The sequence below is a fragment of the Thermobia domestica genome, chromosome 15, assembly GCF_964235325.1.
Source record: "Thermobia domestica chromosome 15, izTheDome1.hap1.1, whole genome shotgun sequence".
NCBI lineage: Eukaryota > Metazoa > Arthropoda > Insecta > Zygentoma > Lepismatidae > Thermobia > Thermobia domestica.
The window spans coordinates 42,720,636-42,744,142 of NC_137468.1; the positions used below are offsets into that span (position 1 = coordinate 42,720,636).

Below are 23,507 nucleotides of genomic sequence, written 5' to 3' on the forward strand. Positions count from 1 at the left end.
TTCGTCTTATATTTTTTGGTGTTCTGTTATTTGAAACATGACCTGATAAAGAAGTTACATTTTTTCATTAGGATCACGCTAGAGAACCTTATACGATTATAATGTTATTAGGATGACGCTAATGGGTCTGTTATTAGGATGACGCTAGTGGGCCTTATGAGATTGTAATGTTGTTAGTCACGCTAGTAGGTCTTATAAGATTGTAATATTGGAATGTCCGTCGTTCCGTTACTCTACACAATATCTCTTGAACGAAAGTGAAATTTTGAATTTTGTTTTCTGCAGAAGACAGTTAGAACAATTATATCGGCCAGGTTCGTTAATGAAATCAATCCCTTAATAATATTACGGGTAATGGTGACTAACAGTGGTTATCCGTATTCCATATGCGTAAGTCCACATTATAATCTTCAAGAAAAGGAATGTTTAAATTCAGGATTTTTGGCGATTATCACCGTCGTTAAAGGAATTAATCTGGGTAACAGTGACATTAACGGTTTTGCGCGATGCACTTCACTGCTTTAGGATATTATATTCGCTACTTTCCTTTTAAAACTAAGAACCAACAAACTGATGTGATTATCACTATGCTTGTGTCACATATTATTATTACCTGTGAGGAACAACAAATTCCGATATCAAGTTTCTGATTACGAAGTTCAATAACTTCCCACACTTTCAAAATCAACAATTTTCAAAATACATGTTACGAAATATAAACTTTTCTTATGAATATTAGAGGAATCCTGTATTCTTCTCGTTAGTCATCTTCAAAGTAAAGTGTTCTGTTTATACTTTAATGAATTCACGGTTACATTAATTATATAAAATCGATGTGCACGTCAATTTGTTAGATATGTTAATGTTTCTATTTTGTTTACCATATTGGCGTGGACCGTAAATACTACATACATAAAATACAATAAGTACCCAGAGAAATAAGGATAAGAAACCTTCCAGACACCTTAATTTGTTCCATTTATTGATCATGCTCATCTACTGACTTATACATATTCTTTCTTTAATCACGCAATGCTAAACGCTTTTACTTACACTGTGTACATATTTTAAATTAATCAATTTTGTAAACAACAGAATCAGTATTAAAACGAAAACTTAAAAATAAATATAACGTACTTTATATACTGAGTCAAGAGCTCTTTGCAATTGAAATAAGTAACAAACAATAACTGATTGAACTTCGCCAGTGTTGTTTACTTAATCTTCAGAGAGAAGGATATTAATATTAGGGTGTGGTATCAATTATGCTATACACATAATGCAATCATATGAATGTTAATCTCGACTTAGACTTATCTCATTATCCTTAGCTGTTTTAAAACACTGTTAACCGCTCTTCATAATCTAAGTATTCATACATATTCTTATATTTTTCATTCTTCAAATCCAAGTACTAGTTCACACTTTATAACATTGTTCGTCTTATTATTATTATATTTTCCACAGAATATATATCGTATATCATGACTTCATCTTGTGTTTTTCTCATTGTATAACACTTTTGCCAATCACATATGCCCAGAACTCTCCCCCTCTACAACTGGTATTTCTTTTAGTTAAGTTTAGAAAATATTTCGTTTTTTACATCCTTAATTTTCTTCTTCTTAATTTGAACACCTACACTGTAAAAGATTCCACAAGTAAATTAAAAAAACGGTCTCAATCTGTTTGCCAAGTTTCTATGTAATTCCATTTACCTACCTAAAGTTATAGAACAAAATGCATGTTCCATAGTAAAAAAAAAAAAGTACTCTTTAAGGTATATTTTTACACTGTACCATGTTAAATACATCATGCAATAGAAAAAGGGTTACCTTTTACAACTTTAGATAGGTAAACTTATTTACTAGAAGCTTGGCAAACAGATTGCTACTGCCTCTGTTTGTAATTTTACATACATGCATGCATGTAAGAATACATAAATTTACGTAAATTTACAAACTGATCTACGGACCATATATAAAATCTACGTCGCTGATTACTATATGGTCTATTGAAGCTAATAAAATATTATTTGTATACTTGTGGCGAAACGAAATACATACAATTTTATGAAAATATAATAATATATTCAGTGATTAAGCCTTGTTACAGGACACTTCCATAAAATATAAAATTACAGTTACTCACGAATGAACAAATTTCTCTCCATCCATTACGATAGGGCACATATCTAGAACTATTGTATACTTGGTCTATGATTTATCTCAATATAAAATTCTGTTATCCTATATCACGTAAGCTTTACTAATCCAAGAATTAAAGTTTACATGCGTAACATGAATTTTAAAAGCATATATAGAGGAAGCCCGCTAAACACAAGTAACATACGCAGCACTATCTATAGGTGAGAATGTGATGCTTCTTGGAGAGAGAGAGAGAGAGAGAGATGAATAGCAAACTTTTACAATTATTTTGTTCTAGAGGCCTCGATAGACCAAAGGATGAACGTTTAAATAAGTTATGTATGTTCGACATTCAATGCCATTATTTGTTGTTTTGCAGATTGGAATTCACTGTCATTTCCATGTTTCTAATGTTCTTTCGAGTTCACTTTTTTCATCTCTCTTTAAATAAGGGCTCATATAATAAAAATACAGTATCAACAAATTACGTAAAATAAACCAGTAGTTCTGCAGTAATACAACAAACTTATTTTTCTTCGGATATCTAAGCAAGCCAAATTAATCATTTATTCAAGAAGAGTTCCATTCTTATGTGATACACGGCTTGCGAACTTCTGTTCTTTTCAAAACAGTTTCTGGTAGTGAGATTTATTTTCAACACAAACCTGGAATGAAAGAGAATTAGAAGTTGATATTATGTAGTGTTACAGTTTAGCCAATATTATTATCGGAGGTAAGTAACTAAGAGGTCGTAGAATATGTGCTTTTAAAATGTTTTATTTAACAAAAACATAGTTCAATACAACGCACAGGGCAGTATGCAGAAAATTAATAAACTAACTATACATCTTTAGTCTGAATGTTAAATTTTAGTAAGTTGTTGCAGGTTTAGTTGTGGTAAATTATTGCACTGAAATTATAAAAATGGCCGGAAGTAAAGCTGTGTGAAAATAAACTCGTGTTGTACCATTTAATTCGCAGACTTCATAGTTGATGTTCCAGCTGACAGTTCATTATGTTCCATATCTTATTTAAATTGCCTTTATCAAGATTCAGATTAGGATCTTTCGTCCGTATAAAGAAACAATTAATAAACGTTTCTCTCAATGAACGATTTCGTTCTGTGTAGTCCTAAACGTCATTATCTTGTGTGTGGACGCAAGAAGTTGTCATGATAGGTCTGAAAGTGTATGTTCTTTTCAATGATGTGAAAATATGCATATCGTGATTAGTTGAGTTTCTAATTTCCTAATGCCATCCCCAGACCTGATACCATGAGATTTTCTACCGCTTGGGTTTGCTTGCTTGCTTTTAAATACTCATTAAGAAGCATGTGATTATTTCAGTACTAGAACGATCACCTCCGGTACTAGGAGCACATAGTTCGTTTCTGTGCCATGTGATTTTTTTTTTTTTTTTTTTTTTTTTGCATAATATCTAATCCATAGATTTTCCCAGGCTTTCTCCCATTCCAAGTATTTTCATAGACATTCAATTTCGTTAAAGATTCCTCTCCTTTAGACTACAGGGCATAATCGTGGGACGCAAAAGTAAAAAAAAAAAAATAATAAAACCAACCTCAAGAAACAATTCAAATGAACTTATAAAATTAGCACAATCTTTTTGTATTCCTGAGGAAAATAACATCCAATATTTCGGAAACCTTACCGAGTTTCCATTATGAAAGACCATAGAATCTGATAAGATATTTAGCGAAAAAGGCTTCACATATTTAAAGCTTCGTCTTCGATTCTCTTAAGAAACGCATCTTACTTTAGAAACCTGATAACTTGTTTAGATAGCTCACTTTACTTTTGGGAGTCTAATCTGAGTATACAAATCCCCTTTTGTATGAGTTCAGCTTAGTGTAAATGCACTTAACACTAAAAAGATTATACCTATTATAATTTTTATCCTTTGCAGATTAATATAAGTATTTTATCCAGTAGTTCACTCTTTCTTCGGTTTAACACACCCCATGGACTATGGAATTCAAACTAGTACAATGATGTATGTGTCCATTCCACATGCGATGCTAGATTCTGTGGAACGATCTGTGTGTGTGCATCTCGATGCTTATATAGCAGTAGACGGCCACTAGTTTGGACATCCTATTTGATAGACTAGGTTTATACTCTTAGCACATATTATTCTCTATGTTCATTCGGTATACTGTCATGCTCATTATTATTACGTTCTGTACATTGTCAAATAAATGTGCAGACGATGTCTCATGTTTTCTTGTTCCCTCTCGAACGCCGTACGTTTGCGTTTCTTCGTTCCTTCCCATGGCTTCTGATAGCTCATATATATCGCAGTGCGAAAGGTCAAGTGGGTCACTTATCTTTCTGTTTATAACTATTCTCATGGTCGTATCACCGTTATTACGTCCAGTAGAAGCATGATACAAACGTCGTTGTATTTCTTTGCATGTGTCCTCTGTGTCAGTGCACATATTATCAATTTTTATTCAGTATTTATTTATTACTCAAATTTCACTTGAAAGTAAGTTTGGCCATTTTATTTCAGGCGCTCATCCTATCCAAAACATCCAAATCTCACCAGTCGTGCCCAGTCCCCGCTCCACAACATAAAAAAGAGGGAGAGAGAGAGTCCACATCCCAACTCCCCTCTCGTTTTCCTAACTTTCTGTCCTTTTTCGCTTTCTTGTCCTTCGTTCACTGACCAACCGATAGTTTTTCAAGTCGCCATCAACGTAGTTCCCTGTTTCTTTCAGTCTTCTGTCCAGTTTAAAAATGTTAAATAATTTTGTCAACCAATAGGAAACGAGGGTGGGCTTGCTTTTGAAAATTTGTAAATGTTTCTGAAAAACGAAAATAGAGTGAACGGAGAGAACAGAATGAAGAGGGACGTCAAATGACCAGTACAAGAAAGAATTCGTCCATTCTCATTATTTTAAAGACAAGTTATTAGTTTCATTAATAAAACGAGAAGTATAGTGTGTGAGTACTATACGAACAGTGACAGTGATGAGAAAGACAATGCTAAAGTAATTAGTGAGATAAACGTCTCATCGGCAGGATCTGCAAACGAACTTCAACATTGTGAGTGTAAGAAATAGACTATGCTGAAGTAATTAATGATATACACGTCTCAGCGGCAGGATCTACACATGAATATGAATGCATTGTGAATGTTTCATGAGTTGTGCTGAACGTGAGTGATTTGTACATTGAATGGAATATTTGGTGAAGATACTTGGTACTCATCGAGGGACCATGTGGAGAGGGCCGGTAAGATCAAACATACGTAACCCGTAAGAAAATTTCATAATAGAACGGCCAAAGACTTTAAGGAAATGTGACAATTGTTGAAATAAAATGATAACATTTGGACTATTTCACCAGCACAAACTTACTTCAAATAATAACATTTTCAAATCTTGTTACTCATACAAGCTCACTTTTCTTCCTATTAATATAGAAAATCTTAGCCGGGAAATTTCTTATTTGTAATGATTCTTTTAGCATATGAATTTTTTTATAAAGTGGTTGATATGAAATTTTTCGAATTTCAATTTTACTTATATTTCGCCCAGTCACACCTCTCATGTTATTCACGTGTTTGTCTATCGTTTCATTACAAAAATTCACTTCCTTTCTGATGCTTTATTTGTTGATTTTTTTTCTAGCACACCACAATTCAGTTTGACGAGCCTCTTTTGATATTACTGTCTACAGCAAGCCGTATATCGGCAACATTTGTCGTTTCTTCGGTATTTCATGTGGTACTTTTAGATACCTTATTATATATATATATATATATATATATATATATATATATATATATATATATATATATATATATATATATATATATATATATATATATGAACGTTTTATTTAAGCGGTATCGCACCGCAGTTTGCGACACAAAATCAAAGAAATGCAATGCAAACAAAAAATTGCATCGGGAAATGTGATAGAACTATGATCATAAATCGTTACCGATTTGAGAGCTATTTTTGCGAGTAAAATAACATCGAAAATCTGATGCTTCCGTTTACATTCCTGTTTGGTTCACAATAACACATATAAAACTACTATAAACTACACACCATACTACTGGAGACTAGTCGTACAATTTATGATAAAGACATCACGTGCACTCATGTATGGAAATAAAATGCCTCAATGAGCTTTCGATATACAAGACACCTTACATTTCGGAAATCAAATAACTAGAGAAAAGATATATTTTTAGAAGTAATGCCCTTTTTCTGCCTCTTAGTTGTTTGAAACCCTGGTGCGTAATTCATATATGACACATTTACATAATTATTTCATGATATTGTCCCAAACATATTTTTCTACATCAACTTGTTTTTCAATTAAATGGCGAAATAAACAGCTCTAAAAAGAAAGAAATTTGAATTGAATCCGGACAGTATTTAGCTATAATATGAGTTAAGAATCTAATGTTTGTGGGAAATTAAATTATTGTGTTTTAGTCAAAAAATGGAGGTTCACTTTGTAAGTTGCGTGGGTTCAATTTCATACCTTCCTGTGAAGGGGAAGCCATTTATCAGGGTATAAGGGTTCAAATTTGTGGTTTGGTTTCCAGTGTAGCTATGGAATGCACAATTCGTTTTTAGAATGTGATTAGCATAGAATTATTCTATTAGTATTAGAAATAATCTCATATGTGAACACTAAGAGGATATTTAAGCCCTGTCTCAATAACCACACTTCTACAATTACTTAGACCTGGAAAGGTCTGGGTTCATTCCTTATGTATATCTTCTCCAGCCTATGTCAGAAATTTACGAATATATTACAACATGGGTTCTCGAAGTTAGGTCACCAAAGTTCGAGTGATTGCTGGCCCAGCAGAATGACCTTAAAATAACGGTATCAAGACTCCAACAGGGCATCGAACTGGACACATATCTAAGTCATTTATTACCTTAGATGTACACTCATGTCCAAAATGATTGTCGCATATCTATAACTTTCTTCTTGTAAGAATATAATTTGGTAGTGATTTTGCAGGGTACTTTTAATACTGGTACTATGTGTATAATCGGGAAATGTATATTTGCGGTAAATTTCGTAGGAAAAGAATTATAAATACGAAAATTAGAATGAGTAAAACAAAATGTTTATAAATGGACAAGAAGGTTTTATTTTCGTTATATTCTTCTTATTTACTGCTCTTTCGACATGAAATTTGCCACATACATGTCTTTGCCAATTATAAACATACTAACATTATAACAAATACCGGGCGAATTTGTTATCAAATGATATTCCTACAAAAATATATTTATAGACATGCGACATTATTTTTGGACATGAGTGTACATATCGTTTTCTCGTATAATCTTATACTAACATGCAAATGTTAAAGTATTTAGAGCACAGAAAGAAATAAAATAATTAGTGCTGAAAATACTAGGAGAGATAATGTGTTCCAAATAAATGAAAATTAATTTATTTTTTGCTATAAAACCTTTCCCAAAAACTTTTTTATTGTAATTACTCTATCCAGAACACTATAAATTTTATATCTTATGAAAATTTCTGAAATCCTGATATTATGAATTTTGCATATTACTATTATCTGTAATTTGCATTTGCTAGCGTTTTTTGAAAATAGATAAAACCTTATGGCGACATGAATCGGTGAATTTAATTAAAAGAAGCTGGCGCCACCTTCTGCTTCTGTCTTGACCTACTTTAATCTTTTCGACTCTGAATAATTTCATTTTGTCCTTTCTTCCTTACCTTTCCTGTATTAATCCCGAAAAGGATATACATTTGAATTCATATAGAATCTTGGCGAATGATCTAGTACCAGCTGGTTTTGAAATATGAAGGAGGTTTAGTGATATAAATGTTTGATTATATCTGATTGTTTTTGAACCTGTAATGGAAATCAAGGATCAACTGACGTCAATCGTCAGTTGGACCTAAAGAGAGGTGTGTAGCGTATATATGTTTTCGTTTTGGTTCAGTTTGTGTTTTTTATTTTGTTTATAATAATGTTAAATTGTACCCTAGATAACCTTGAGTATATTTAAGCTATGTAAAATTATAATCTTCAACTGTGCATTTCGGGAAATGACCAGGTGGATTCTTCTCTAAGGTAATTGTAATTTTTTACAAATTAAAAGAGAATTCCACTTAGGACCATGTTTGAAAGGCAAGTTGAGACATGCATTTTAGATAGCTCCTTTTCAGAACTGTAGGTTACATTTATCATATTTCATATTGTTAATTTCTTTCATTGTTAGTTTTTCTTTTTTGCCTTTCTTTGGTTACAATAAATGTTATTGTTATTTTAAGTCTAGGACTATAAATTCTACAAATTTTCAACAGAAGATTTGAAATCCTTGAACTTAAGTAAATTTATCGTGAGAGAGAAATGTTATTATATTTCTAAATGCGCTTAGAGCTCTTTTTATAAGGTACTGGCAAAACCTCAACGTATTTTCAAATGCGGACGAAACGCCTTAAGAGAACTAGAATCAGGTAACACATATTATAACGGCGTACTTGGTTTTATTTTCTCGGGAAAGGAGCATAATACTTTTCAGGACTCTTCCGAGGACTTCCCTGAATTTAAATCAAGAGGCAAGTTGAGCTTGGTATATGAAGCAACTGCTAAGATTAACTCTGAAGGATCACAGACACTTCCTACAAGGAGCATAATTTTGTCTTCGCAACTTGCTGAACTATATCAAGTGGTGTTCACAGTCAAGAACGGAAGAGTAGCGTACACTCTAAAAACAGTACCCATGATTTTGCACAAGTACCCATGAAATAGAAGGTCGCATCTCAACCTCTTACCCATGAATTAGTGGGTACATGGAAGATTTATGGGTACAGTAAATTCGTACCGAAGAATGTACCCATGACAATAAGGTAACATTAACATACGCCATATTGTGTGTTATCGGTTGATGTGTTGTTTGTGCATTATTTGAATGAAGATTGGAAAGACTCAAGCAACCAATCAAACGAGTCACATATAAAAGTAAGTGGAATAGTCTGTATTTATAATTGTATTTGGATATTGTAAATGAATTAACTTGTCTAAAATGTATATTATATTTCAATAGTCAAACAGTAATTTAAGCGATAGTTCCTTTGAAATAATGTTTGATGGTTAAGCTGATTATAAAATGTAAATTTTAAATCTAGTTTTTTTTTAACATGCACAACATGCTAATTTTCGTGATTTTATCTGAATAATATTCCGACCTTTCCGTGGGTGCCACTAACGTATGTAGGAAAATCAAGCCATTTATGGAATTGAAAGTGCAAGGGTAAGTATTCCACACACATGCTTACGTGCACCTTGCACTTCACTGGTTTGTATAGGTTGTGTTTATGGCTTCTGGTGCTTACGTTCAAGGGAACGTTCACTAAATCCCTGTACCTTGTGCTTGTGGAAGGACTTCGCCGTGTAAGTGTTGTATCGCCGGACCAATTTTTGGAAATTTACAGGGTGAATTGGAGAATTTATTTTGGTTTGAGAGGAAGAGTGAGTGAAAGTCAGGTGAGGAGAATAGTTGAAGTTCAGAAAGTGATTTCTGTAGGCTGTGTTTGATGTTGTAAAGGAATACTGTATGTGGAGGCGGACGTGACTGTTTGGCGGAGAAGTACACTTGTTATGATTTAGTGGCGGGAAAGACAGTGTGGTAATAGCGCGTATATGTCAAGATTGTGACATATCGTGTTTGGGTTTTATAGAATTATACAAAAATAACGAATGTCAGTTGTTGAAATTGTGTGAAAGACACAGTATACTGTTTACAAGTGGAGCTTTACTAATATGAAGTGCTATTGAAGCTAGTATCATTGCCAAAAACCATCTGTTTCACTACCAACTCGAATACCCACCATCGCTGACACGCCTGCTTTCTTCGGACGCATCCAGCACTTAGTATACATTCGGACGCCGTGTTTATACGCAATAGTGATTTTTTATGCCAAATTGCAAAAGTCTACATGCCTCTGTTTTGAAGATAACCTAGCCTCACGTAACGTAATGTAATCTAACCAAGTGTAGTACACTTTGGTGCTTTATCTATTTTCATGTGGCCCTCGATATAACACAAATGTCCCCTTCTCCCTCGGACACCAGTCACAACGTTGCACCCCTCTACCTTCTACGGATAGCTCGAAGTCCTTGTACAAGTACATGACAAAGAAAACATACCCAATGTGCACACAGAGAAGGCCTACTTTTATCAAAATGCACCTCACCTCATTGACCTACATCACGAAAGTAGCAACGAAAACTAAAAGGACTTAAATTAACCTGGCCCTAGCTGATATTCCACAAGAGTTCGTACAAAAAAAAAAAAAAAAAAGTGAAAGCGATCGAAGGAAAGATTTAGCAACTGGTCCTACAACTTACCATTCGGATGTCCCTAAGATCGTCATCAGTAATTACAGTAAATTGGGGAAGGAATTTTGAATAGCCTGTTTATGCAATATTCGTGTATTGTAGTAAAATCTAGTAATATGGCAGTAGGATACAGAATAGAAGTGCTTGTTGTTGTTAGATACAGAAGGCACAGGATACAGAAGGCACAGGATACAGAAGGCACAGATACAGAAGGCACAGGCAGTAGGATACAGAATAGAAGTTGTTTTTGTTGTTAGAATAGAAGTGCTTGAAATTGGGACCACGCAATTTGATTAATTTCGTTTCTTCGCCTTTGCGTTGTGATCTCAATAAATAATCCATTATTTTATGAGCCATAGATAGCAGTAAAATCGAAGTATGTTTTAACAAATATTCGTTTTGATATTTTAAAGATCAAGTAAATGTTCTCTTACCATTAAAATGGTAAAGTGTTGCTATCTGTAAACAGCAGTAATAATTATAGGTACCTTGTGCCAATACCTTTAATCGCGTGTACTAGATTTGTTTTCCAATCACACATCACTTTTGAAGAAATTGCTGCAATTACTGTATCAGTGAATGCTCAACATAAAATTCATTGTATATTGATTACAAAATTCTAAATTTAACACAATAAACTATACTTATCTAAAGTTGCATAGTTCTTTTCGCGATCTGCCGCTCTTTTTCCACGGAATTGCTGCAGTTTTTAAATATATTTTTATTGTAGACATTTTTTCTTTTCCTTCTGACATCCTTCTACCACCAACAGATTACATCTGTTGCACATAAGAATTTAAAAGTACTTTGAAACCAATTTTGCAGTTCAGAAAGAAGTCTTGTATCACCTTTTACTTGATTTTGTAAATGAGAACGAGAGGTGACCGCAGTAGCCGTGCGCTTTGAAGTGTCAGGCCGCCGACTTCAATATTCCAGGTTCGATTCTCACTGGAGCATGGTTGTTTGTGGATTTTAGAAACTTAACAGCTAATAGCATCGTACCCAGCCAAAGTCGAGAGCTACTAAAATCAGGGTTAAAAAAAAAACTGCGCCCATATCGGTTTTCTCGGATTTAATTTATTTTTCAAAATATCTAAATGTCTGTGGATAAAAGTGTTAAAATGGGATTTATATTTCAAGATTCTCATTGTCACAATTTGCAACAAGGGGGACGCGGTGGCTCAGTGGCAGAGCGTTCACCTCCGGTGCTTGGGGTCCCTGGTTAGATTCCAGCTCGCGCCATGTGGACTTTGTGAAGGACAATCACCGTGCTCGTGGGTTTTCTCGGAGTTTTCCCGTTTTCTCCCACTTTCTTCATTCCACCATTTCATTCATTTCTCATCATCACAGACTCCTTTAACCCACAAACCATAACCACGGGACGAAAACTCAAAGACTTCATTTATTTCAAATATAAGCATAATCTATACATTAATTTGTATAATTATCTCAATTAATTCCATAATTATCTCAAGCTGAGTTTTTAAAAATTCATTCAGTACTTTACTAAGGTCCTAGAAAAGACTTAATTAGTATATATTGAATAATGTAGTATGCCTAAAAGTCCAAATTTTGTAAAAATCACTTTCAATGTGATCCGCTTAGTTGTATGACTAATATACTTATCAAAAGCTCAATAATCAGGTTGGTTTTTTTATTTGTTTCCAACCCGATTGGCTGAGCTGGGCCCACATGGGCAAACTCTGACGAAAATACAGAGTTTTACCAAGAACAAGCGAATTCCAAAGTAAAGTTATAAGTTTTTGTAGTATGTTACCACTAAAAAAACGTACCAAAGTATAACATATTTCGTTTTTAAAATTAATACTGTTAAACATTTTAAGGAGTACTTCTATTTGTTTGTCGTCTTTATAGAGAATTAACGTATCGTCTACATAACGATAGTATGTAAACAACTTTTCAATTTAGATATAGTTACACTTGATAAGGTAATTATTGCATATTTTACACAGCATCAGGCATGTAGCCAAGGGTGGAGGTCAGGACCCTCCCCCCCTTCCAGACCAGAAATTAGAAAATAAGGAAGGATGAAACAAAATGAAATTAGAAAAAGAAGGATCGCGTTAAAAATTAAAAAAAAAAATCAGGATGCTTTTGATTACTCTCTCTTATGAGGAGATTTGTATTACTTGCAATACATGGTGGCGAGGTAAGCGAGATATCCTGGAAGAGTTAGGGAATTTGAAATTTCTAGAAAAGTTACGGAATTCTCAGAATTTCTGCTACTAGTGAGGGAGATTTCAAGCTTCCAAAAGTATAGTACGATTGTGTAACAGCGTGGACATTTTTTAAAATCATTTTTTGACATCGCAGCTTTGCAGTGCTTCTTTAATCTATCATTTGGAACAGACAGTAGTTGACGGAATGATAAAAACAAAAATTTATGTGGAAAGAAAGTTCTGTTAACATCTGATTCAACAGAGAAAGGAACGCAGATATTGTAAAATATTTTACAAGACATTATTGAGTATGCACTTTTTATAATAGTTGAGGTCATAATGAAAGGGAAATTGTTATATTTGAATGAACAGAGGAAGGACGTTAATATTGTATTTTTTTTTTATTGTTTTACTCGAGATTTCTTCATAGTTTCTTATTAAAATACTAACCAACATATCCCCATTTGATTGTCCTAACAAACCAATATATGTTGATAGTAAAGTAGTTTAGATTGACCAAGCTCCTGGGCATTCAGAATTTAATGTCATGCCCCCCCCCCGTTACGAAATCCTGGCTAAACGAACCAATATATATTCCAGTAAAATAGTTTAGAATGATCGAGCCCCTGGTGTGATGACCACAGTACTTCATGTCACAGATCCCCTTTCACGAAATCCTGGCTACGTACCTGACAGCATTGTTATTTCGTGATTTTATTTCTTTATGTAAATATGTACTGTATTCTTTTTTTTATTAAACATATCTAAACTAATTCCTTTTGGATATATATATTACAGGCATCGTTTACAGAAACCTTGAAACCTCAAGGACCAACCCTGTTCTGTACTGCTGAGTCCAAAATGCTGTGGAAAGGAAATGGAGAAACAGCTGAGATATAGAAGAGGCCTCCCTGCTGCTCTTATGTATTTATTACGTTAAGAATTTATTATACCCAACTTGGTTTGGACAGTTTCTGGGACTTTGACACGTGACAAAGAAATATTAAACGCAGCGTACTGAAGCAACCATATAAAACACTAAAAGTTATAACGAAAACAACTGTAAGAATAACAATTAAACAATAGCAATAAACTTGTTTTTGTATCACTTGAATTATGTTCCTGTATATCAAGTATTTTTAGCACTTCATTTTAAAATAATAATGTTTATTTATTATTTAATAAGATTATATAATGTAGCAGCAAAAATTGTGAACAATAATGTTAAAACATCAAATTTGCATTATCAGCGCCCCCCCCCCCCCAATCCAACAAAGCAGTCTGGTCCTTGATTGTTCTTGAAATTTTTCGCGTAGCTTCCGGATCTGCTTTATTCAATGTGGGATGCTTTAATCGGTGTGAGTCCGCACGCGCAAACTGAAGTATTCTTTCTTCATTCCTAATCCACAGTTTGAAGAAGAATATGTGGCATTTTGCCCCAAGTAAAAGAAAATAACAGCTGAGCAAAGAAAATAAGTTTTATTAAAAACTAAAACTTAAATTTTAATGAAAGGTATTTGCATTGCTCAGCTGTTATGTTGTTTTATTTGGGTTGATAAAAGCAGAGCTTTGATGTCGAAAATATCATCGATGGCATTTTAAAGTATTTTCATTATTTTCATCAGAAAACTTGTAACTTAAACATCCTTCAGGAAAGACTGAACGTCCAAAAGGTGTTCCATATTTGCCCACAGTTATGAGGACTTTGTATATTTGTGGCAGCATAGAAAGCATCACTAAGGGAAAAGGAAGTCTCAGTTCTGTATGGCATCCAATCTTAGAAAAAAAAATACGATTGTTCGTTCATTAAAGGTGAGATGCTTTCCGAACAGGGGCGTCATTTAGGGGGGGCAGGAGGAGGCAATTGCCCCCCCCAAGAGTTTGAGGAATACATATACTTTAATCGATTGTCTATTAATATACTAGTGCAAAACGTGAAAGTCTTATCTCGGTGGTGCTCTTGCCCCCCCCAAGCAAAGTCTGAAATGACGCCCCTGTTTCCGAAGGTGATGTTTGATGGATAATATCACACTGATATTCATTCTTTTTCAGAATACCTCTTATAGGAGTTCCATATTCTTCCGGAAGGACAGATTCTCCATTTTCTAATCATGAGGCGCGTCCTTCCAGGAGGACAAATGGCCGTACTTTATTATTAATATAAAATGTATTCAAACATTTCAAATCAAATAAATATTTGTGTTTAAAATAAGGAACAATACAAGGAGCAATAAGGAACAAAGTACAAGTTATATTCATATATGGTACGATACAAGGTAAGTTAAAGTTAGAGCCACCCTGATTACTGTATATTCTGAAGTGAAAGAGGTATAATTGTAAATTGGTTTAGGTGGATGCGGGAAATTTCTAGCAGTATAATGTATTCTGTAGGCCATTTTGGAGGCAACCCTGTTTTAATTGTCTGAAAATAACCTTAAATGAAAAAAGGAGCCCACCTCATTTTGTGCTAGTTTTTCATGAGAACTTCATTGAAAAAGTGAGTTTTTCATTATTACTGTTTATGTAACCAGTTTCATATTGTTCCTAATTTCAATATCATTTATAAAGTCATCGCTGAAAAGTAGCAGGGTACAAATACTGAAAATCTGACTTCACTTTTGAATTTCTATTGAAATCTAGGCTTAAAGGCGTTGCATCACATGACCCTTGTTTCCATTAAGTTTTTTTTTTAATAGATTAAACCAATATTTCTACTTGTGAAATGGGCAACAGACTCACGTTACAAAAGTTTTCCCGCGCCCACCTAAGTTTTATACAGAACCATCACTCTTTTATATATATACATATATATATATATAGCATATTTACGTTAATTAGAGTGATTGCGACTTTTAATGTTGACTGGAAAGTGCTTAGATTACAACCTATAATAGCAGATGTTGTTAAGTGCTGTAATCTAGATATTGACTGAGTCACCTTGTGTTTATCAATAAAACAGGTACCATACAAAATGAAATGAAATCTTTGAGTTTTACGTTTCACGGTTATGCTGGCTAGGCTAAAGAAGACGGAGATGATGATAAATGAATGAAATGGTAGAATGAAGAAAGTGTTAGAAAATGGGAGAACCCCGAGGAAACCCACGCACACGGTGTTTGTCCACCACAAAGTTCACTTGGCGCGAGCTGGAGTCGAACCAGGGACCCCATTCACCAGAGGTGAACGCTCTACCACTGAGTCACTGCAGCTCCATGTAATAGGCACAGTCAGAAACAATATTAACTTAAGTATAGGCTGAAGGTATGTGAAATTATAGCTCCAACCTATACTCAATATTGTTTCTGACTGTACATGTATCCATGAAATTAGGAACTTTAGTACCCATGAAAAATATTTGTACCTAAGAAATCACAGGTGCATTGTACCTGCTACCTCTTGGGTACCATGTACCTGCTAATTCATGGGTACAAAACGGCTGTTTTGTACCTCTGAAATAGTGGATCCTTCAATTAGCTAAAAAAAAAAAGTCACATATAACGCTTAACTATATCGTTATATATGGGGTGTATATACAACAGGGTGTTTGCTGAAGAAGTTCGAATAGCAAACATGTACTCTGGAAGCTGTCATTTTAAAAACTTCACTTCACTAAATTTATTTGCTTTCCCTTAAGTCCACTACCATCAATAGTTCATTATGTCGTGGAGCCGTTATTGCGATAGGGGCATGCAGAAAGTTCATAAGGTCTTATTATCACTTTGGTGGTTCTCCAATTCCATAATTTTAATGTTGATTTCATATTTGCTTTCTTTAATTGTAATATTTGCCGTAGAGTTAGTCGTAATACTAATGGTAATAATATGCAAATAATCTACTATTTTGTTCATATAAACTGTCAATTACATAATAAAATATTTTCGTAGGAGAAATGATAAATTACGAATATGTTTAAGGAAACATTCAAAAAATGAAATATATATTTTTCTAAAATATAGTATTGTATAATTATGTAGTGTAATTCGGTTATCTTGGGCCTGTTATCATGAATATCACTCACAATAACAAACGGACTTAGAAATCAAATATTTTAGATTTAAGAATCAAATCATACTGAAAGTTATTGAACTAAGGTATTTCTATATAACTAACATAGAAAATACAGAACATATTCAAAATTTACATAATTCAATACATTTAAATATAAGATACCAATATATATATATATATATATATATATATATATATATATATATATATATATATATATATATATATATATATATATATATATATATATATATATATGAGGTTTGTCCGGAAAATACGTATAAAAGTTGAATAAGAACTTTATTTTACAATTATTCAGGTATTACAATATGGTCTCCTTCAAAGTACTCCCTTAGACACGATACACTTCTGCCAACGCCGTTTCCACTGATGATAACATTGCTGAAAGTCTTCAGTTGGGATGCTGTTCAGTTGCCATGTCGTTCCTGCCTTGATAGTTTCCACATCTCCCAAGTGCCGCCCCTGAAGCACCATTTTGCATTTCGGGAACAGGAAGAATTCACAAGGGGCTAAATCGGGTGAATAAGGCGGGTGGTCTGTCACGGTGATTTAGCTTCGGGCCAAAAACTCACGCACAACGAGCGACGTGTGAACGGGCGCATTGTCGTGATGAAGGATCCACCTGCCCCCTTGTGCCAAATCCGGTCGAACTCGGGCCACACGAGCTCTGAGACGTCTCAAAACTTCCACATAAAACTGTCCGTTCACACTCTGGCCTGGAGTGTCAAATTCCTTATGAACAATGCCCCTAGAATCAAAGAAAAAAATCAACATTGTCTTCAATTGGATCTTGCTTTAAGCGACTTTTTTGTTCTCGGTTCTCCTGGTAGCTTCCATTCCTTGCTTTGAGATTTGAGCTCCACATCGAATTCGTAAAACCAGGACTCGTCTCCCGTGATGACTCGATTGAGAAATTCCCATCTTTTCTCTGCTTCCAACCAATCCTCACAGCACTCAACCCTCTTTGCTTTCTGTTCTGGTGTCAAGAGCTTCGGTACGATTTTCGCACACAATTTCTTCATTTCAAGTTTTTGTGTCAGAATTTCGTGAACGAGTGTTTTGGGAATTGACAGCTCGTCAGCAATCATTCTGACTGTCAATCTACGGTCTTTAAGAACACAAGTCCGAATTCGTTCAACATTTTCATCAGAACTCGATGTCGACGGGTGTCCTGGGCGAAGGTCTCCTTTCACGTCTTTTCGATCTTCCCGAATCCTTTTTAACCACTTATTCACTGTTGGTTCCTTCAGAGAATAGTCTCCGAACACTTGTTTCAAACACTCAAAAATCTCACGGCCATTCTTACTTAGCTCTGCAAGAACTTGATGTTGATGCGCTGTTCCTCAATCAGAGAGAGCTCCATGCCGACGGCAGGTGAAACAGGGTAACTTTCAACAAACAGCCACACACTCCTACTGACACGCAGAGCGCTCTGACTCGAACTGAGCGTTGGTGGGATTGGCTACAGCAGTAGTGCCACCTGGCTATGACTACAACCTGCAAAGTAAAGTTATTATTCAACATTTATACGTATATTCCGGACAAACCTCGTATATATATAATGTTTCAAAACGTTTATATCAGAACATTCTCGATGCAATTATATTTAATTATGCTAAAATGAAATATGAGTAGTCGTAACGTGAGTTCATCACACTCATATTTTATTTTGTTTCGCCTACGTTACATGGGAAGACTCCTTATCCCCAAAACTTATATCTCAATACTAGTATCTCTACCCCACATTAGTGACAACAAGGTTTAGAGAAATACGTAAAAAGAGAAAAAAACTGGAAACCAACAGATGTGTTTTAAAAATAAAAATCTGTGGGGAGGTTGTCACCATACATCGGCATAAGTCATAGTTTTGTGTTCACAAAGTTCTTAAAACCTTTATCTTTCTAATTTAGAAGTTTTTCTAATTTTTTTTCTAACCTAAAACTGATTTAAAGCTTCAAAGGAATTTCGAAAGCTTACGCAAAATCTTTTTATTGATACATATTTCTCAGAATAAAATTACAAATTCAAGTATTTCAGTTTTATGGGTTTTATAACCACAAAAATCTAAATTTTGCATAATAACTCCTTTTTATTGATGCATATTTCTCAGAATAAAATTACAAATTCAAGTATTTCAGTTTTATGGGTTTTATAACCACAAAATCTAAATTTTGCATAATAACTCCATGATAATTACAAGTGAGTATGTTGATAATGGAAACTTCAATTAACTTAGCTATTAATTGGAAATAATAATTTTTAAAACTCACGCCATTGATGATAGTTAAATACGAACAAACATAATTTCAAAACCATTTGTGTGTTATCATGAACATCTTTTACAACAACTTTGAAACTTAGCAAGGATAAATTTCTTTTAAGGTTCCATACTAACAACTTCCTTTTTTTTTTAAAGAGTTTTGAAGGAATTCATTTTATAGCTTCATTAAGAAAATAACTCGTGCATATGATATCCGTTAAAAGCTCCTTTAAACCATCACATCGTTTATTTATCTTCATCTTTTTGATCCTTCTTCTGTATCTTCATTATATCCTTAGGTAATAAGCTTTTATATCTTCTATCTACATACACACTAAAATATTTTCACCAGTATATTTTGTTTGAATCAGTTTCCAAAAGGTTATCACATATGGTTCATCTTTCTCTAGATCTTGTAATTTAACACCGTTTTTCCTTGTTTAGTTATGATGCCATTACTTATTTGTTATATAGGATATCTTTTAAAAATATACATTTTTATTAATACAAAATACTAAAGTTGGATAATTATCCTTCAATCCAGAATATTTAATAAACAATCCATTTTAATTATCTCAACTATTATTTTATCTGTCATACGTTTGATAAATCGAGGATCAAGAAACATTTTAAATTCATCACATTCCACTAAAATACTTTTCCCAAACATAGTTTAGTTCTTTTTCATCTTCTGAATTATATATTATATATATATTTCTAACTCTTTCGAACCAATAATTAGTTTTTGCTCAATATTTCCAATTGTATTGAAGAAATCAATATGTTTGCCGTTATGCATTACAACTTTTATGGAATATTTCCATAAAACTGAATACATAAAACATTACAAAATAATTAAAATTCTTCAATCACTTTCTCATTTGAATCATATGTAAAATTCTTCTAATTGATCAAAATCATATAACAAATTATATTGTCAGCTATAGCTTCTGCAGAATGCACAACAATTTTTATATTTGTTCTTCGATACGTGCTTTCTTCTACAATTAATCACAAATATCAGCATATTTTAGTATTTGAGGACAATTTTACAGGCTATTTAACTTTATTTTAACTTTTGAGATATCGACATTTTTTTTTCTTCTCTAAATCATTTTAGTTTGTCATCCGTGTTTCATTTCTAAGAGCTTAGTATTCTAGCTTCTAGCACAAAAGTTAAACTTACGTTTTTCTATATATCCGTCAAAGTATACGTTTTTAAATATGCCCGTCAAACCGTACTTCCACATTTCTGTTATACTGTAGTTGTGCAATGATTTAGCAATTATTTTCCAGATACAACCTTGAATACCAATTTATACAAATAATCAGTAGCGGATTTAGAAAAGTACTTTGGGAGGGGTTTCTCTGATTGTTTTGTTTTCTAAAAAGTCCTAATTTTATGTGGGAGGTGCTTGAAGTTTATGAGTACAGGCATAACTAATATTTCGTTTCGTTTATATGTTTAGCAATAATCTTCCGGATACAACCTTGAAGATCATTTTATACTGAGAATCAGTGGCGAATTTAAAAAAGTATTTTGGGAGGGGTTTTCTTACTACTAATGTTTAGTTTTTCTAAACATTCGTAATTTTTATTTGACGGGAGCTTAAAGTTTATGAGTAAAGGCATAACTAATAGATATTTCGTTCGTTTTAGACATTCCGCAACTTTGGGGAACAGGCTTCAGTCCAAAAGACCGATCCCCTAACCTTCGCAAAACCGTCACTGCTGGTAATTAGTAATAATAACGATTTAAAAACAATAAGAAAGGAAGTCGGCCAACTCCTACACTCCTAGTCGGCCAGTACACGCACTATTTCTACATTCACAGATGGAATGAAGGAAGGCTTTGTCAGAATGGTCGAATGCTGGGTTGAATCCCGGACTTCCCGATAGAAGCGCAAAAGCCAACCACTCAGTCATGTTTGTTGTGCAGTTGTATTTAGCTTAACTTAAATATATTCCGTAGTCCTTTTTTGGGGGGGAGTCCCTAATGATATGTTGAATCCCTCTTGTTAAAAAATCAGGAAACTTGAGGACTGGGTAAACCGTGATGTGGTCAAGGGCGCCCATGTTGTGGTTTCCAAGGAGGGGCAAGTATAAGCTGTTTCAAAAATAGTTTCAAATTTTGCTGTAACTAATGTAAAAATTCTATTGGATTTTCAATATTCTGAAGTACATTTTCCTCTAGGGGAGCAAGCGCCCCCTTTCCCCCTTCCTGATGGGCGCCCTTGATGGTGGTTATAAAAAACTTAACTGTAGAATTTCAAGAATATACAGAACCAAAAAGTTCCAGATGTGCAGCCTTTAATTGTATCATATAAATCTAAGTATTTCTCTTATGTTTTATTTTAATTTTATTTTGTTTCAAAAAGAGGGTATGGAATATTTTGAAGTAAAAATACTACATACAATATTGCTAGTTATTTGTATATTTTTTTAAAAGAAATTTTTACTTTTAGGGTTGGCTCGTTTACACCAGCTGTTTTTTTTAATGGTTTAAACCAAAAAATAAATAAAAAGAACAAAAATGCGAATCGTGTGAACTTCATGGTGACGTTTCCACATGTCAAACCATCTGCATTAGTCTTATTTCCTTTTCACCTTTTAATCAAGGTATCCCATGTTCAATTCTCGGTCGAACCACAACCTTTCTTCCATGTGTAAACCAAGTAGCGGTTCGGATGTCACTTTAAGCGAAAGTCTTCTCCTTGATAACCTCGGTATTACGTAAGGATGTTAAGCCTAAACATACGAAACGAAACCAAATTATATATTTCTGCATGCCTGTTGTATTATGAAGAAGCCAAGGTTGCTTAAATATATTGATTGAAATTGGTAAAATTTATCGATTGCCTACGTAGCTTCCAACAGTAGCTTGGATTGGAATTTCAATGATATCTACATACTAAATTTGTAATTTAATACCTCAGTTTTAGCGTACTGATTATAATACGTTGACCTTTAAATTTTACATGGAAAGCAATAACAGGATTTTCAGGTTATTGTTTTACATTTAAAAGAATGACGGGATTTTCCCGATGGCTAGGGCGGGAGTTTCTCAATTTAAGAAATTTACTGACCGGACTTCTTTAAGCTTATGGGACCTCTTCCAGCATAACCCAGTTGTTGCATAATAACCAAGGCGAAACAAACTTATTTCTGTGAATATGTAATATAAATACATAAAGCAAAATATCTAAATCAAAAAACCTGGTTTAAACCCCAAAAAAGCCTGGTTTAAACTGCCCCCCAAAAACGGGTTTTTACCATTTTCAGAAACAACCATGGTTCTTGCCAACTCTGCTTACTTTTGTATATAGGAGGTTAATTTTTTTATTATTATATACATTGGTTAATCCTATGGAATTCATAATGTAAAAATGTTGAAGTAAAATTGTTTAAAATATCTTTCCGAAATTCATGGTTTATTTTCGAGGTTTTATATTATTATCGGCATCAACCACTAACTAAATGACTTTTTGTGTTATAGAGAAGCGAAACAAAGTTATCAATTTAAAGCAGAATTTTGAAAAAAGCCCAAAATTTCCCAAGCAAAAAAGCGAAGCAGAAAAAACAGACTTTTTTTTTCAAAAAAGCCGGGTTTTTTTTCGAGCCCTTGCATCTCTACTTTGTAATGATCAAATTTACTAGCACATTTAGTGTGATGTTAACTTCTACCAGTTTGAAAAGTAACAATTACAAAATCAGGCATATCGAATTGTCTTCAGTTAAAAGTGTATTCCCGTTTGTCCTATTCCCGTTTCACCTACAGACCTTCCAGGAACTTATATCATTATCCCAGTCTCATCTTATCTATAAGCAAGACGAGTATTCCCATTTTGCCTATTCCCGTTTCGCAAACACTCACTCGACGAGGAATATTTAGTGTTCGAGGGAATTGTTGAGTGTTTGAGGTGGAAACGCAATATAAAGATAATGAATATAAAAATATACCGACTAAATGCAGTCATGCCATTTTCAATCAAGTTATATCTATGAAAATTAATCAGTCTAGGGAATAATAAATTAAACCAATTGACTTGAATTTTACAGAAAAAAAAATCCAGAATTAACACTGCATAGTAATCCTTCTATGGTCTAAAATTCTCATACTAATTAATAAATACTGTAGTAAGTTTGGCTTCTCTACAGTGTTTCTAAGTTTCTATGCTTAAATTTCTCAACTTTATTTTTTAATTTATTTTTATTTATGGGGCCTAACGCACTCAATTTACCTTAATTAAGATAAATTGAGTGTGTTAGGCCCCATAATATTTTTTTTAAATGTGATTCAGCAACGTTTAAATCCTGGTCGTTGGTTACTATCACCATCAACCTGAAGATTTGACTGAAGATTTATTCCGGCCCATCAACCCTATAAAATTAATTCCTTCATTATGAGAAATTTTGTATAAAAATTAATAATTTAGCTTAAATAAATTTAAAGAAACTCAGAATTGGAAAGTAATTAGCTCCCATTCGAGTTTTTCTGTTCTTTACTCCAGA

At 33.6% G+C, this 23,507-nt stretch overlaps 1 protein-coding gene across 1 annotated transcript in view; it reads right to left on the reverse strand.

Moving 5' to 3' along the window:
• Positions 1-812: 812 nt before the first annotated feature.
• LOC145671006 (uncharacterized) overlaps positions 813-23,507 on the reverse strand; it is a 152,719-nt gene continuing 130,024 nt past the window's right edge. Inside the window, exon 2 of the transcript XR_014128426.1 lies at positions 813-2,812. The gene's annotated coding sequence lies outside the window, so the exon portion shown is untranslated. The remainder of the gene's footprint in view (positions 2,813-23,507) is intronic.